Below are 12,123 nucleotides of genomic sequence, written 5' to 3' on the forward strand. Positions count from 1 at the left end.
CAGGCACTCGACGGACGACCCCTAGGCTCCGGTAAGATCAACTACATGACGCGCCCCTTATCGCTACAGATTGGTTCACATAAAGAGACTATCTCTTTGGCTTTAGTCGAATCCCACCATGACATGGTGGTACTAGGGTTTCCCTGGCTCCAGAAGCACAACCCCCTAATCAATTGGTCCACTGGGGCAATTTTGTCATGGAGCTCAGAGTGTGTTTCAGCCAATCATTTTACACCTGTGATGGAGTGTTCCGCTGCCTGTTCATCTCCTGAGCTCACTTCAGTCCCTGCCGAGTATCATGACTTAGCTGAAGTGTTTAGTAAGACTAGAGCTACAGAACTACCCCCTCACAGATCTTATGACTGTGCCATTGACCTGTTGCCTAACACTATTCCCCCCCGGGGACGACTGTACCCTCTCTCCGTCCCAGAGACTCAGGCCATGGAGGATTACATTAGTGAGTCCCTTACCAATGGGCTTATTAAGCCCTCGACCTCACCCGTGTCAGCAGGATTCTTCTTTGTACCCAAGAAAGATGGTGGTCTACGACCATGCATAGACTACCGAGCACTGAACAACATCACAGTGAAAAACAAATATCCGTTGCCACTCATGTCTTCTGCTTTTGACCTCCTTGGAGGAGCTACAGTGTTCACCAAACTAGACCTGCGGAACGCTTACCATTTGGTCCGCATCAGAGAGAATGATGAGTGGAAGACTGCATTTAGCACCCCTAGTGGACATTATGAATACTATGTGATGCCGTTTGGTCTGACTAATGCACCCGCTGTGTTCCAAGCCTTTTTAAACGACGTGCTCAGAGACTTCCTCAACCGCAGTGTGTTTGTTTACCTCGATGATGTGCTCATCTTCTCCAAGTCCCTTACAGAACATCGTCAGCACGTCCGGCAGGTCCTACAGCGGTTACTGGACAATCAGCTGTTTGTCAAACTAGAGAAGTGTGAGTTCCATGTTACACGCACCTCCTTTTTGGGGTATGTCATCTCCCCTGACGGTGTGATCATGGACCAATCCAGGGTGCAAGCAGTACTGGACTGGCCGGTTCCTACCACTCTCAAACAGGTACAACGTTTTGTGGGATTTGCTAACTTCTATCGGCGTTTCATCCGAGGTTTCAGCTCCATTGTAGCACCCATCACAGCAGTGACCCGTGGAGCACCGACCAAACTCAGATGGACCCCAGAGGCACAAGCGGCATTCGAGCACCTCAAGGCTCAGTTCACGTCGGCTCCCCTGCTGAGGCATCCTGACCCTACCCTACCGTTTGTATTGGAGGTGGACGCGTCCGGTTCTGGAGTTGGAGCCGTGCTTTCCCAGAAGTCAGGTATGGACAATAAGACTCACCCGTGTGCCTTTTTCTCTCGCAAGCTCAGTGACGCTGAAAGGAACTACGACGCCGGTGACAGGGAGCTGTTGGCCATCCTACGGGCGCTTGAGGAATGGAGACACTGGCTAGAAGGAGCACGCCACCCATTCACTGTCATCACGGATCATAAAAACCTCCAGTACATCCGTGGAGCCAAACGCCTGAACCCCCGACAAGCCAGGTGGGCTCTGTTTTTCACCCGATTCAGGTTTATCATCACGTTTCGCCCCGGAACCAAGAACGCCAAGGCTGATGCCTTATCACGACAGTATGACATTGATGTTACTGACCCTGTCCCCGAGTGCATCATTCCCCCCAGCTGTGTGGTGGGACAGGTGACGCTTGCCCTGGAGGACGCCATCCGGCGTGCGCAAGAGGAGGATCCGGGTCCTGGTGGAGTACCCCTGGGCCATCTGTATGTCCCACTCAACGCCCGCTCTGATGTTCTACAGTGGGGGCATGACTCACCAGTGACGGGGCATCCGGGGACTGCCCGCACGGTAGAGCTAGTTAGCCGCCACTTTTGGTGGCCGCGCATGAGAAGCGACATTGAGGAATATGTCCACGCATGTACAGTCTGTGCTACACAGAAGTCAGGGAACCAAGCCCCGGCAGGCCTGCTTCACCCCCTGCCGGTCCCATATCGACCATGGTCCCACATTTCGATGGATTTCATCACAGGCCTACCACCTTCTGATGGCAACACTGTGATTTTTGTAATCGTGGACCGGTTCTCTAAAGCTGCCCACTTTGTCCCTTTACCTAAGCTGCCTTCAGCGAAGGAAACCGCCGATGTGGTGGTCCGGGAGGTGGTGCGTTACCATGGCATCCCAAGTGACATTGTCTCTGATAGAGGCCCCCAATTCATGTCCAAGTATTGGTGTGCATTTTGGTCCTTGTTTGAAACATCTGTCAGTCTTTCTTCAGGCTATCATCCCGAGAGTAATGGACAGACGGAACGTGTGAACCAGGAACTGGAGAAATACTTGCGCTGTATGGTCTCATCCAATCCGGGTGCCTGGAGTCGGAAGCTGGTGTGGGCTGAAATCGCCCACAACCAACTGAGTGGGTCATCCACCGGTATGTCCCCTTTTGAGGTTCAGTATGGATTTGTCCCACCGTTTTTTCCCTCTCAACAGTCCGAGTCTGCGGTCCCCTCTGCGGATGCTGCTGTGGCCAGGTGCCGCCAGGCCTGGAAAAAGGCCCGTGCTGCGCTTACGCGCACCACCGAACGCCATCGAATCCAGGCCAATCGCAGGAGACGGCCTACCCCGACGTTCCGCCCTGGACAGAAAGTGTGGCTCTCCACCAAGAACCTGCCTCTGCGCACAGCCACCAAGTTCACTCCCCGGTTCATCGGCCCGTTTCCTGTGGAGAGGAGGGTTAACCCGGTGGCTTACAAACTCAAACTTCCTAGGACTCTCCGGGTGAGACCGGTGTTCCATGTCTCCTTATTGAAACCTCTATTCTCCTCACCCTTGTCCAGGCCTGCCCCGCTGCCGCCCCCTCCGCGGGTCATCGCTGGTGGCCCGGTCTACACCGTCCGGAGGCTGCTGGATTCCCGGCGGTGGGGGCGGGGCCTCCAGTACCTGATAGACTGGGAGGGCTACGGCCCGGAGGAGCGCTCATGGGTGCCCTCCCGGCACGTCCTGGATCCTGGCCTCATCCGCGCCTTTCACCGCGCCCACCCTCTCAAACCTGGCCCACCTGGAGGTGGTCGTCGGGAGGGGGGCACTGTCAGCACTGCGCCATAGTGTCCCAAGATGTCCAGCAGATGGCGGCAGAGTGCACCGTACTTGGATTTTGTGGACTGATTTGGGCTTGGCTCACCCTAAGTGGGTTCACCTGTTTGGTTGCTGATTGCATGCACCTGTATTTAAGAGGTGTCTGTGTTTTGCCATGCATTCGAGCCTCATATGTTTCTAGGAGACTCCTGTACCTTTGTTACCCTTTGTGGGACCTTCTTTTGGATTAAAGCAAGTTTGTTTTTGGCTCCTATGCTCAGCGTCCTGTACTTAAACTCAGTACTCTTAAGTTAGCATCGTGACACATACTTGGACCATTCCCCTTCACTTCATCTTTACGTCTTCTGCCAGGTTGTGTTGCCTTAAGAACGGTGTCCCCCAGGGATCTGTCATGGCCCCCCTCCTTTATAACATCTACACCTACGAACTACCGATCACAGTCTCCATGAAGTATGTCTATGCAGACGACCTTGCGCTGGTGTACTCAGCTGGAGACTGGCAGGCCGTGGATGCCCTGAGCCAGGACATGCAGACACTAGCGGCAGACCTCCGGAAATGGAGATTGAAGCCCCGCGAGGCAAAGCCAGTGTCCACCTTAACAACAGGGAAGCCAAACATGAGCTCCAAGTGCACATCGATGGAACACTCCTGCCATGCAGCGCCGAACCAACCTATCTCAGCGTGACATTGGACAGGTTACCCACGTTCCGCCAACACCTCGAGTCACTGCGCAAGAAGTTAACAGCTCGTGTGGCGTTGATGAGCCGTCTGATCCGATCAGGCTGGGGTGCTGGGGCAAAAACACTGCGTAGGGCAGCTCTAGCCCTGGTCTACTCTATTGACCCGCCTATCAACAAAGCCTTGTGCATCGTGACAGGATGCCTGCGTCCCACTCCTGTGGACAACCTTCCCATCCTCGCAGGCATCCAGCCCGCTGGCCTCCGCTGCACAGGAACCACAGCACGTCTCGCCTGCCAGGCCGTGGAGCCTAACCACCTGCTCCACGACAGGCTCACTGCAACAGCGGAGCCTCCGCGGCATCTCAAGTCGAGACACCCTTTTGTGCATGCCGCACGGGATCTCCTGCAGCAATGTGAGGAGAGATCAGCGAGGCAGGATGGGCGGACCACAAATGGTGTGCAGAGTGGGAGGCAAACACCTCCAGACTCCATGATTATATCCCGGCCGCCGGTCCTTCCCCTCCCGGAATGGACTTACCCAGACCGGTGCTAACTGACCACCCAGGTGCATCCATCCTACAGTTATCAGTCAGTGGGCAATTTGTTCCACCACTGCGGGGCCAGGACAGAGAAGAGCTGTGACCGTGTTAATCGTCTGCAGAGGCGTCGGAGCAACGGGGCAGCCAATTGCCTTGAGGGTGCCGAATCAGAAACATTTATTGCCTTTATCTAGTTTACAATTAATTTTTCACATCATGCGTTCACACTATCAAGCAATTGTCTGGAGCCAAGCTCACCAGTCACATCCTGTTCAAAACCCGATGGGGATGATTTTATGGGACTATAACCCAAATCTCCACATCATCCTTTCACTCCGACCTTTACCCCTTGCCTTATAGGTCATATCCTGCCCCAACCCCAACCCTTATTCTAACCCCAAGCCACACTAGGGACTGGAAGAAGGACACCAAAACCAACCCTTCGATCTCCACTCCACAAGTAGTGTAGTGGTTGAGCATTGGACTTCCACCCGGGAGACCGGGATTCAAGATGGGGATGATTTTATGGGACTATACCCCAAACCTCCACATGTTCATCCTTTCACACATACCTTTACCCCTTGCCTTATAGGTCAGATCCTGTCCCAACCCCAACCCTTATTCTAACCCCAACCCACACTAGGGACTGGAAGGACACCAAAACCAACTTGCTGATCTCCACTGCACAAGTAGAGTAGTGGTCAGAGCATCGGTCTCCCACCTGGGAGACTGGGGTTCAAGACCCGGTGGGGATGACTTTATGTTATCATCAGTGTAACTGCTTTAGCCACTGACCGCTTCCATTAATGTTATAGAAACTGCTGCTATTTGTTGTGAGCTCATGAGCTAACTGGCTATCACGCTCTTATTGTGCTGGATTAGCATTGGAAGCATTGGAACTGATGTGTCCAGGCAACAAGACCTATCTTAATTTATCAGACATTATTTCATGTCATTTAATTCACAGCTATTTCAGTGGCATGACTAGCTTCCGTCCTACCAGTCCTGAACAGAAACAAGCCAGCCACGCACATAAGTCAGGCTGGAACTGGCCTGGTTCTTAACTGTGTCATGATGGCAAGTGCATTTTGAAGGGGCATAAATCGGCTAGCAATGTAAGGACCGCCATCTTGTGGATGCTGTCTGCAAGGGCATCTTGTCAAAAAAATTTAATCACTATCAAGGACCAGAGTTTTGTAGGCTAGAGTTTTTGTTCTGTTAGAGACAATAAAAAAAACTTTAGGGCCTGGTTATAATGTATGGATACAAAATAGAATGCAGGAGGTTTTGTCATTTTCACCACAATTTAGGGATTAGAAGAAGCCACTTGTACATCATTTGGAATAGTTATCCTACATGTTTGAGTCTGTGGCTCAAGCCCTAAAGTCCCCAGTGGGTAAAACTCAATAGGCTACCTGCCTTTTAGTGACCAGGGGTTCATCTCAGCCTTGTAATATCTGTGCTTTTCTCCTGTCAGTCTCCCTTTGGGCCTACAGGACCTCTCCCCTTTCATATCAATCCCCTTTGAAGAAGAGAAGGACATCTGTGAACAGTTTGGAGAGCATGGATCTTAGTAGCCTACCCTATGCAGAAATGTGTCAAATCAATTTCTAATTTACTAATAGCACAACAAACCACCTTTCAGTGATGAGTAGCCTACATTAAACAAATACTCTATAAATTCTACCCATTTCAGTGTTTATGCTCCCACGCACACAGAATAAGCGGACTAGATCTGGCTTCTGGAAAGTCCTCTCGCTGTGTGACTCACTTGTATAATGATGCGTTTACCTTGGTCTATCACTTTATCTATTCGATTCGTTCATGTCGTCTGACGTCATGGTGACCAGATCCTCTTAGCGTCAGTGGCCAGTAGATGGCGGCACCAACGTGGTTTTTCGCCAAAGGGTCTCTGTGTCACCAGACTTCCCCTGGGACACTAACTGACACAGTGACGCAGCTATATCGGCTTTTGGCTCGGAAACTGCCCTTATATTTAGCATGCATCTCATTTAAAGTTAGAACAGCACATGGACTACAGATTTAGCTCCAGTTTAAATAGCTGTTAACTGAGTCACAGGAATATAGGCCTAATAAGCTATTTGTCACATGCATATCAAACAGTAGGCCCAATTATAAGTGAATAACTTGGAAATAAGTGTGGTTTCTGCAGTGAAGTATGTGTCAATACTTGCAGGGTATTAGGTTACAGTAACAACATGTTTGTTACATAATGTGCTGGACTTGACACCAATGAACTTGACACCAGTCACTTTAGGGCCAACAGCAGGGTCCCTCTTACTCAGCACATTATCAGAGCATCTCACTAACCATCTGGGCTGCAGTCAGAGATCATTTTAGATGACATTTGGGTGACACATAGGTGGCACACACCATGGGAAAATAACGATGCTATAAATGCTGAATGTGCGATATGAATGCACTTAATAGACCTACAGTATTATCAGTCATAAATTATACTTCTGGAAAGTATTCATAACAGCATATCTCCCTTTGACAGCTTTTATAAATAGATACAGGCTTCAACATGATGTATTAATAATAGTTTGTGGCTTCTTCTAGATCCTGTAGAACATACTGTATAGATACACAAAATGTATTTAAGGCATCTGGTCTTTTACTATGTATTTTGTTATTTCATTTCCTGCAACATGTCATGGAAAACACAAGCCTCAGAGAAACTGCAGTCCCAAAAATTAATAAAAAATAATATATACTTTATTGCCAGATAATGTGCAAACAGCCATTTTCTGTCCCTCCTTGTTCCCCTCCTTCTCGTTTGGGTCAGTTAGAGTACCTCTGAGTCAAGCAGCAAATATTTGTTGTAGCCTTCAGCAAATTCCTGAGCAGACACATGACGTTGGCGCGTAGGGTGTGATGATCTATCTTAAGGGGGGAGAAATCTGTCTGTAGAGAGGCAGGGAATCTTCATACTACTTTATACGAGGACAGGAGTGTCTGTGTGTGTGTACAGCTATGTATGAGTTTGTGTGTGCGTGTGTGTGTGTAGGCTACATGTGTGTGTGTGTCTAAGGTTTGGTAAGGACTTGTGGGTTAATGCCTCTCCTCTAGGCTAAAGGAGGGCATTGACTGACGCTGGGAGATCTAACAACATGTGACAGGTGGCTTTGCCAATGTCTGGTACAAGGCCGAACAGGGTTTGACACTCCAGCCACAACTTCCTAGAAATGACGACACTAGAATCTTGCCTTCAATCACATCTTGTGTTCCGCCAAGCATGTTGTGGCAAACTGGGCCTAGGTTATGCCACTGTACAATTGTTCATGGTATGCCAGCGATTTTCATATGATTGTGAAATATAAGTTTTTATCTCATTGAGACTAAACAAAACAATATAACTTGCTCAAAAGGGAGGGAGGGGGGGGGGGGGGATTGCGAGAGTGCACCGCTTACACAACTTAATTTATCCATTTAGTGGCAGCTGTCATTTCACCGTTTTTTGTGGCTCTCTTTCTCTCTCTCTCTCTCTCTCTCTCTTTCTCTATCATGCTGGTTGTGCAACTCCCCTGTCCTTGTGCAATGCGACGTGATCCGCGAGCACTTGGCTGCTGACTGAGGATACTTCAGAGGTGCCAAGGTGCTTGGAACCTGGGAGCACGAGGCCATCGGTTTTTCCCAATCTGGAGCAGTCCACTCCAGTTAGCACCCTCTCACGAGGAATGATAACGCCAGGCTATACTGTCGCTCTCTGCACAGTACGTGGCTTATACTTTATTAACCCTCTTACACACACACACACACACACACACACAAGCACAAGCACACAAGCACTCATGTCCTACAGTAGCCTGAAAGACGTCACATGTCTAACTGTGAAGCTGCATGGGTTGTGCCTTGTTCTAGACAGCCTGTAGTTCTTATGCTGCTGTTTCACTGGCTTACATAAGAGAATAGCAGCACATGACTAGCTGGTTTCAAAATTGATCCCAGCACACATTCTCTTAAAAGCACACACACACACACACACACACACACACACACACACACACACACACACACACACACACACACACACACACACACACAGACACACACACACACACACACACACACACACAATCTCTCTATCTTTCCCTCTTTCTTTCTCTCTCTCTCTCTCTCTCTCTCTCTCTCTCACACACACACACACACGCAAGTATTCACACAAACACTCATACCGTATATCCATACCAAATACACACACACATAGCCAGTTTTTCCAACACATGCTATCACATCAGTGGGGTCCTGAGGCGTTTCCAGAGGGCATAGTGCTGTGCCCTTGTTGCTTGCGTGGACTGACTGCAGCCCCAGCTGGAGCCTGGAGGGAGAGGCTGAGGGAGGGAGGGAGAGAGGGAGGAGGGAGAGAGGGAGGAGGGAGAGAGGGAGGAGGGAGAGAAGGAGGAGGGAGAGAGGGAGGAGGGAGAGAAGGGGAGGAGGGAGAGAAGGGGAGGAGAGAGGGAGAAACGCCCTGAACCCAGACAGACATCTATTGCCTCTCCCTCTGTCCGCAGGCCTTCACATTTCCGCTCATCTTCCCCAAAATAAAGCCCGAGGAACGGCAGAGCTGGACCCATGTCATGTGAGGGGGAGGTGCGGTTGCGTGCGCGGCATATCTCTGGAAAACTACCGTCTTATCTCCACTGAGGAGATGTTGTGTCTCATCACCATCCAGTTGGAGCGCCCATCCGCCAGCCACTTCCTCCCTCGCTCTTAGTGGCATCATGCCCTACTCCTCCGCCCGCCCCTCCGTCTCTCAATCCAGTCGAACCCAGGTCTCGATAGGCCTGTTCGAATGTTTGCAGGTAGATGTTCTGACACGGTTTAATTTGACATCTCCATCACACTGAGCAGGTCGACCGGAGTCCACTGCAATCTTATAAACATGTTATAACTGTTCTACTACACTACAGTATGTGCAGTGATACCTAATCTTTGAGAAAAGGGAGCGTAAAAGAGGTATTGCTATACCAAAGTCTTGTGAAGTGAGATGGCTAATGTAATCACCCTGGCAGTTACTGTTTGCCTGATGATGTGCTTGTTGGAGGGGTTCGTTCAACGCAGGGTCAGGGTTCTGGACCACCATTCAACCATGGAGAACCACAGAATGGAAATTAGTCTTGGTTTGGATTTCATTCCAGAGCTTACTTGCTCCCACTCACATATCTGACTGGATACACGAACACCCACAAATACACGTGCGTGCACACGTGCGTGCGCACGCACGCACACACACACACACACACACACACACACACACACACACACACACACACACACACACACACAAACATAAGCACACATCCACTATCCAATCTGCAAAGGGGAGTGGAACAAGGCATCAGTTTTCAGGAGTGAAGTGATACATCCATATAGGATATACTGTCAGCTGATTGGTCTCCTATGTTCTAAAGAATGAATGATTGGCTATTTATAGCCATGGGAAACAAGCTTCTGATGAGTCATCAGCACTTCATCTATGCTATAGATATCTACGTCAACTGACGTAGAACGAGTGCCCTATCTCACACTTAACTGTGTCAGCGCCAAGCAGGCAGTGTGTGTATTTGTGTGTGTGTGCGTGTGTGTGTGTGTGTGTGTGTGTGTGTGTGTGAAAGACGTTTACCTCTCCGGTGATGTCAAGTTGGAGAAAAAAGGGACCAAAAATCTCCTCAGAATATTCTTTCCTTTATCTATAACCCTCCCCTCTCTCGGTTTTCAGAAAAGCAAACAAGACAGTTGAGTCATAATTACCAAACAACTCTGGTCTGGTCTGGTCTGAATTGTTTAGTTACGTTACTGGTTCGGTATGATCTTGGCTATGGAAAACTGCTCTTAAAAAACAAAAAGTAAAGTCTCCTGGCTTGGTGTTCCCTGATTGTTAAGATGAGCTGTTCTTTACCCAAGTTCAGAGATATGATTTGAATGAAACCCCCAGGGAAGATTAGTAGCATTGACTCAAACAGGACACATGCTGCTCTAAATCTGCTTAAAGTAATTAAGGGTCAGACAGTTCAGAGTGGCAGTGTTCACCTCAAGCACGCTACCCATGAGTGTCATGCAGTAGATGTAACTGAATCAAAACTTGGATTGGTTTTGGTAACGTTGTTTCTTGCCTATATCATGTAGGCTACAGTACATGGATGTTCAGGTTTCCATGATACCAAGTAGGCCTAGCTGCTAGTAGCTGACTGATCATTCATGAGCATTTTACTGATGTCAAAGTTCTATATAGGGATGACATTAATTTCCAGTTTCGAAAGGGAAGTCACATGACATTCTGAGGTTGTGAGAGTGTAACCATGATAAAGCTGAATGTTTGAATGGAGAACAATGGAGAAGCATGACACACAGGGCATGTTCAAAATCGGGGCATTGTCCCAACATCTGTAATGACCTCTATAACACTGAAGGCATAACAAGGTAATGTTGTCTATAGACATACAAGGACATTTCACCTTCCACTGCTGACTGCATGGTTGGCTAACAACTACCAAAGGTCACACCATTCAGGAAACAGACAGAGACAGATTAACAGGGTATCAATGATTTTCATGACAAAAGTATGGCTATCTAAACAAGTCAGTAAACTGTAGTTTTCACCTTTACTGTCCCATAAGTTATCACCGATTCTTTTTAGTGGGTGGTGGGCATATATTGAACTGTTGCCCTGTCTGTCTGGCACATTTTATCTAGCAAATGACACAGCTTGGCACTTTCCATGGAACATCCCTGCTGTTATGTCATGTGTCAGAGAGTTAAAAAAAAAGCTACGTAGCTTAAGCTAGCTAACCTCCGGTCTGCATGGCCGGGCTTGTCAGTCACGCGGGAGTCTGCCCTGACCCATTTTGCTTGGGACTGCCAACCCTGCATAACTGAGGAGGAGAAGGAGGGGGGGGGGGGTGGTAGAATGTGGGTCCCCAACACCCAAAGCCTCGTCATATATCCCAGTCAGCTGATATCACACCTCCAGCCAGAACTGGCACGTTATGTAAGTGAGTATTGATCCATGAGAGTGCACTATCACAGACAAATACTCCTGGACTAGGACAAAGCAGTGGTTCACTGATTTTACTGTCATGATAGTGTCACAATGTGTCACAGTGACTCAGCTTCTGGAATACAGGCAGCTCATCCTTTGAGTTAGCATTAGCCTGTCTGTCTTAAAGGTGCAGTAGACCGCTTGTGATTTCCTGTTAGATTTAGGGATTTTTTTAAAAAAGATTTTGAAAAATGCCACCAACAAAATCCTCGCTCCAAAACCATTCCTCCAAACTGGGGGAAGAAATGACACGTTAGGCGTATCATGACGAAACTCGATGGGAAATAATGTGTATATATCTCACAATATTTCCCATTGAGTTTTGGCATGATACATCACATTATTTGCGGAGAAAAGCAAGTACAAAAATCAGGTGTAAATGAAAAAGGGTGTATCCACAATGATAAATGAGGCCCCAGAGCGCTATGCTGATGTGCTTTGTAAGCATGAGTCAGTTGCTTGTGAATTAGAGCACATTACTAGATTCTGTAGGCCGAGAGGAATCCAGTGATGTCCACCTCTTAAAATGTATTCAAATTTACTGACCACTAGATGAGTAAAACCATTCTGATCGCTCACGTTGTTAGCATAAGTGAACATGACATAAATTAGCTATCTACTATTGTGTACAATGGTAGGATGGACAATAGAATGCGACAAATCTGACCAAATTTGCAGGACAGAACAAGACAAATTAATCACATAGCCA

The sequence above is a fragment of the Borostomias antarcticus genome (assembly GCF_949987555.1).
Source record: "Borostomias antarcticus genome assembly, chromosome: 1".
Lineage (NCBI taxonomy): Eukaryota > Metazoa > Chordata > Actinopteri > Stomiiformes > Stomiidae > Borostomias > Borostomias antarcticus.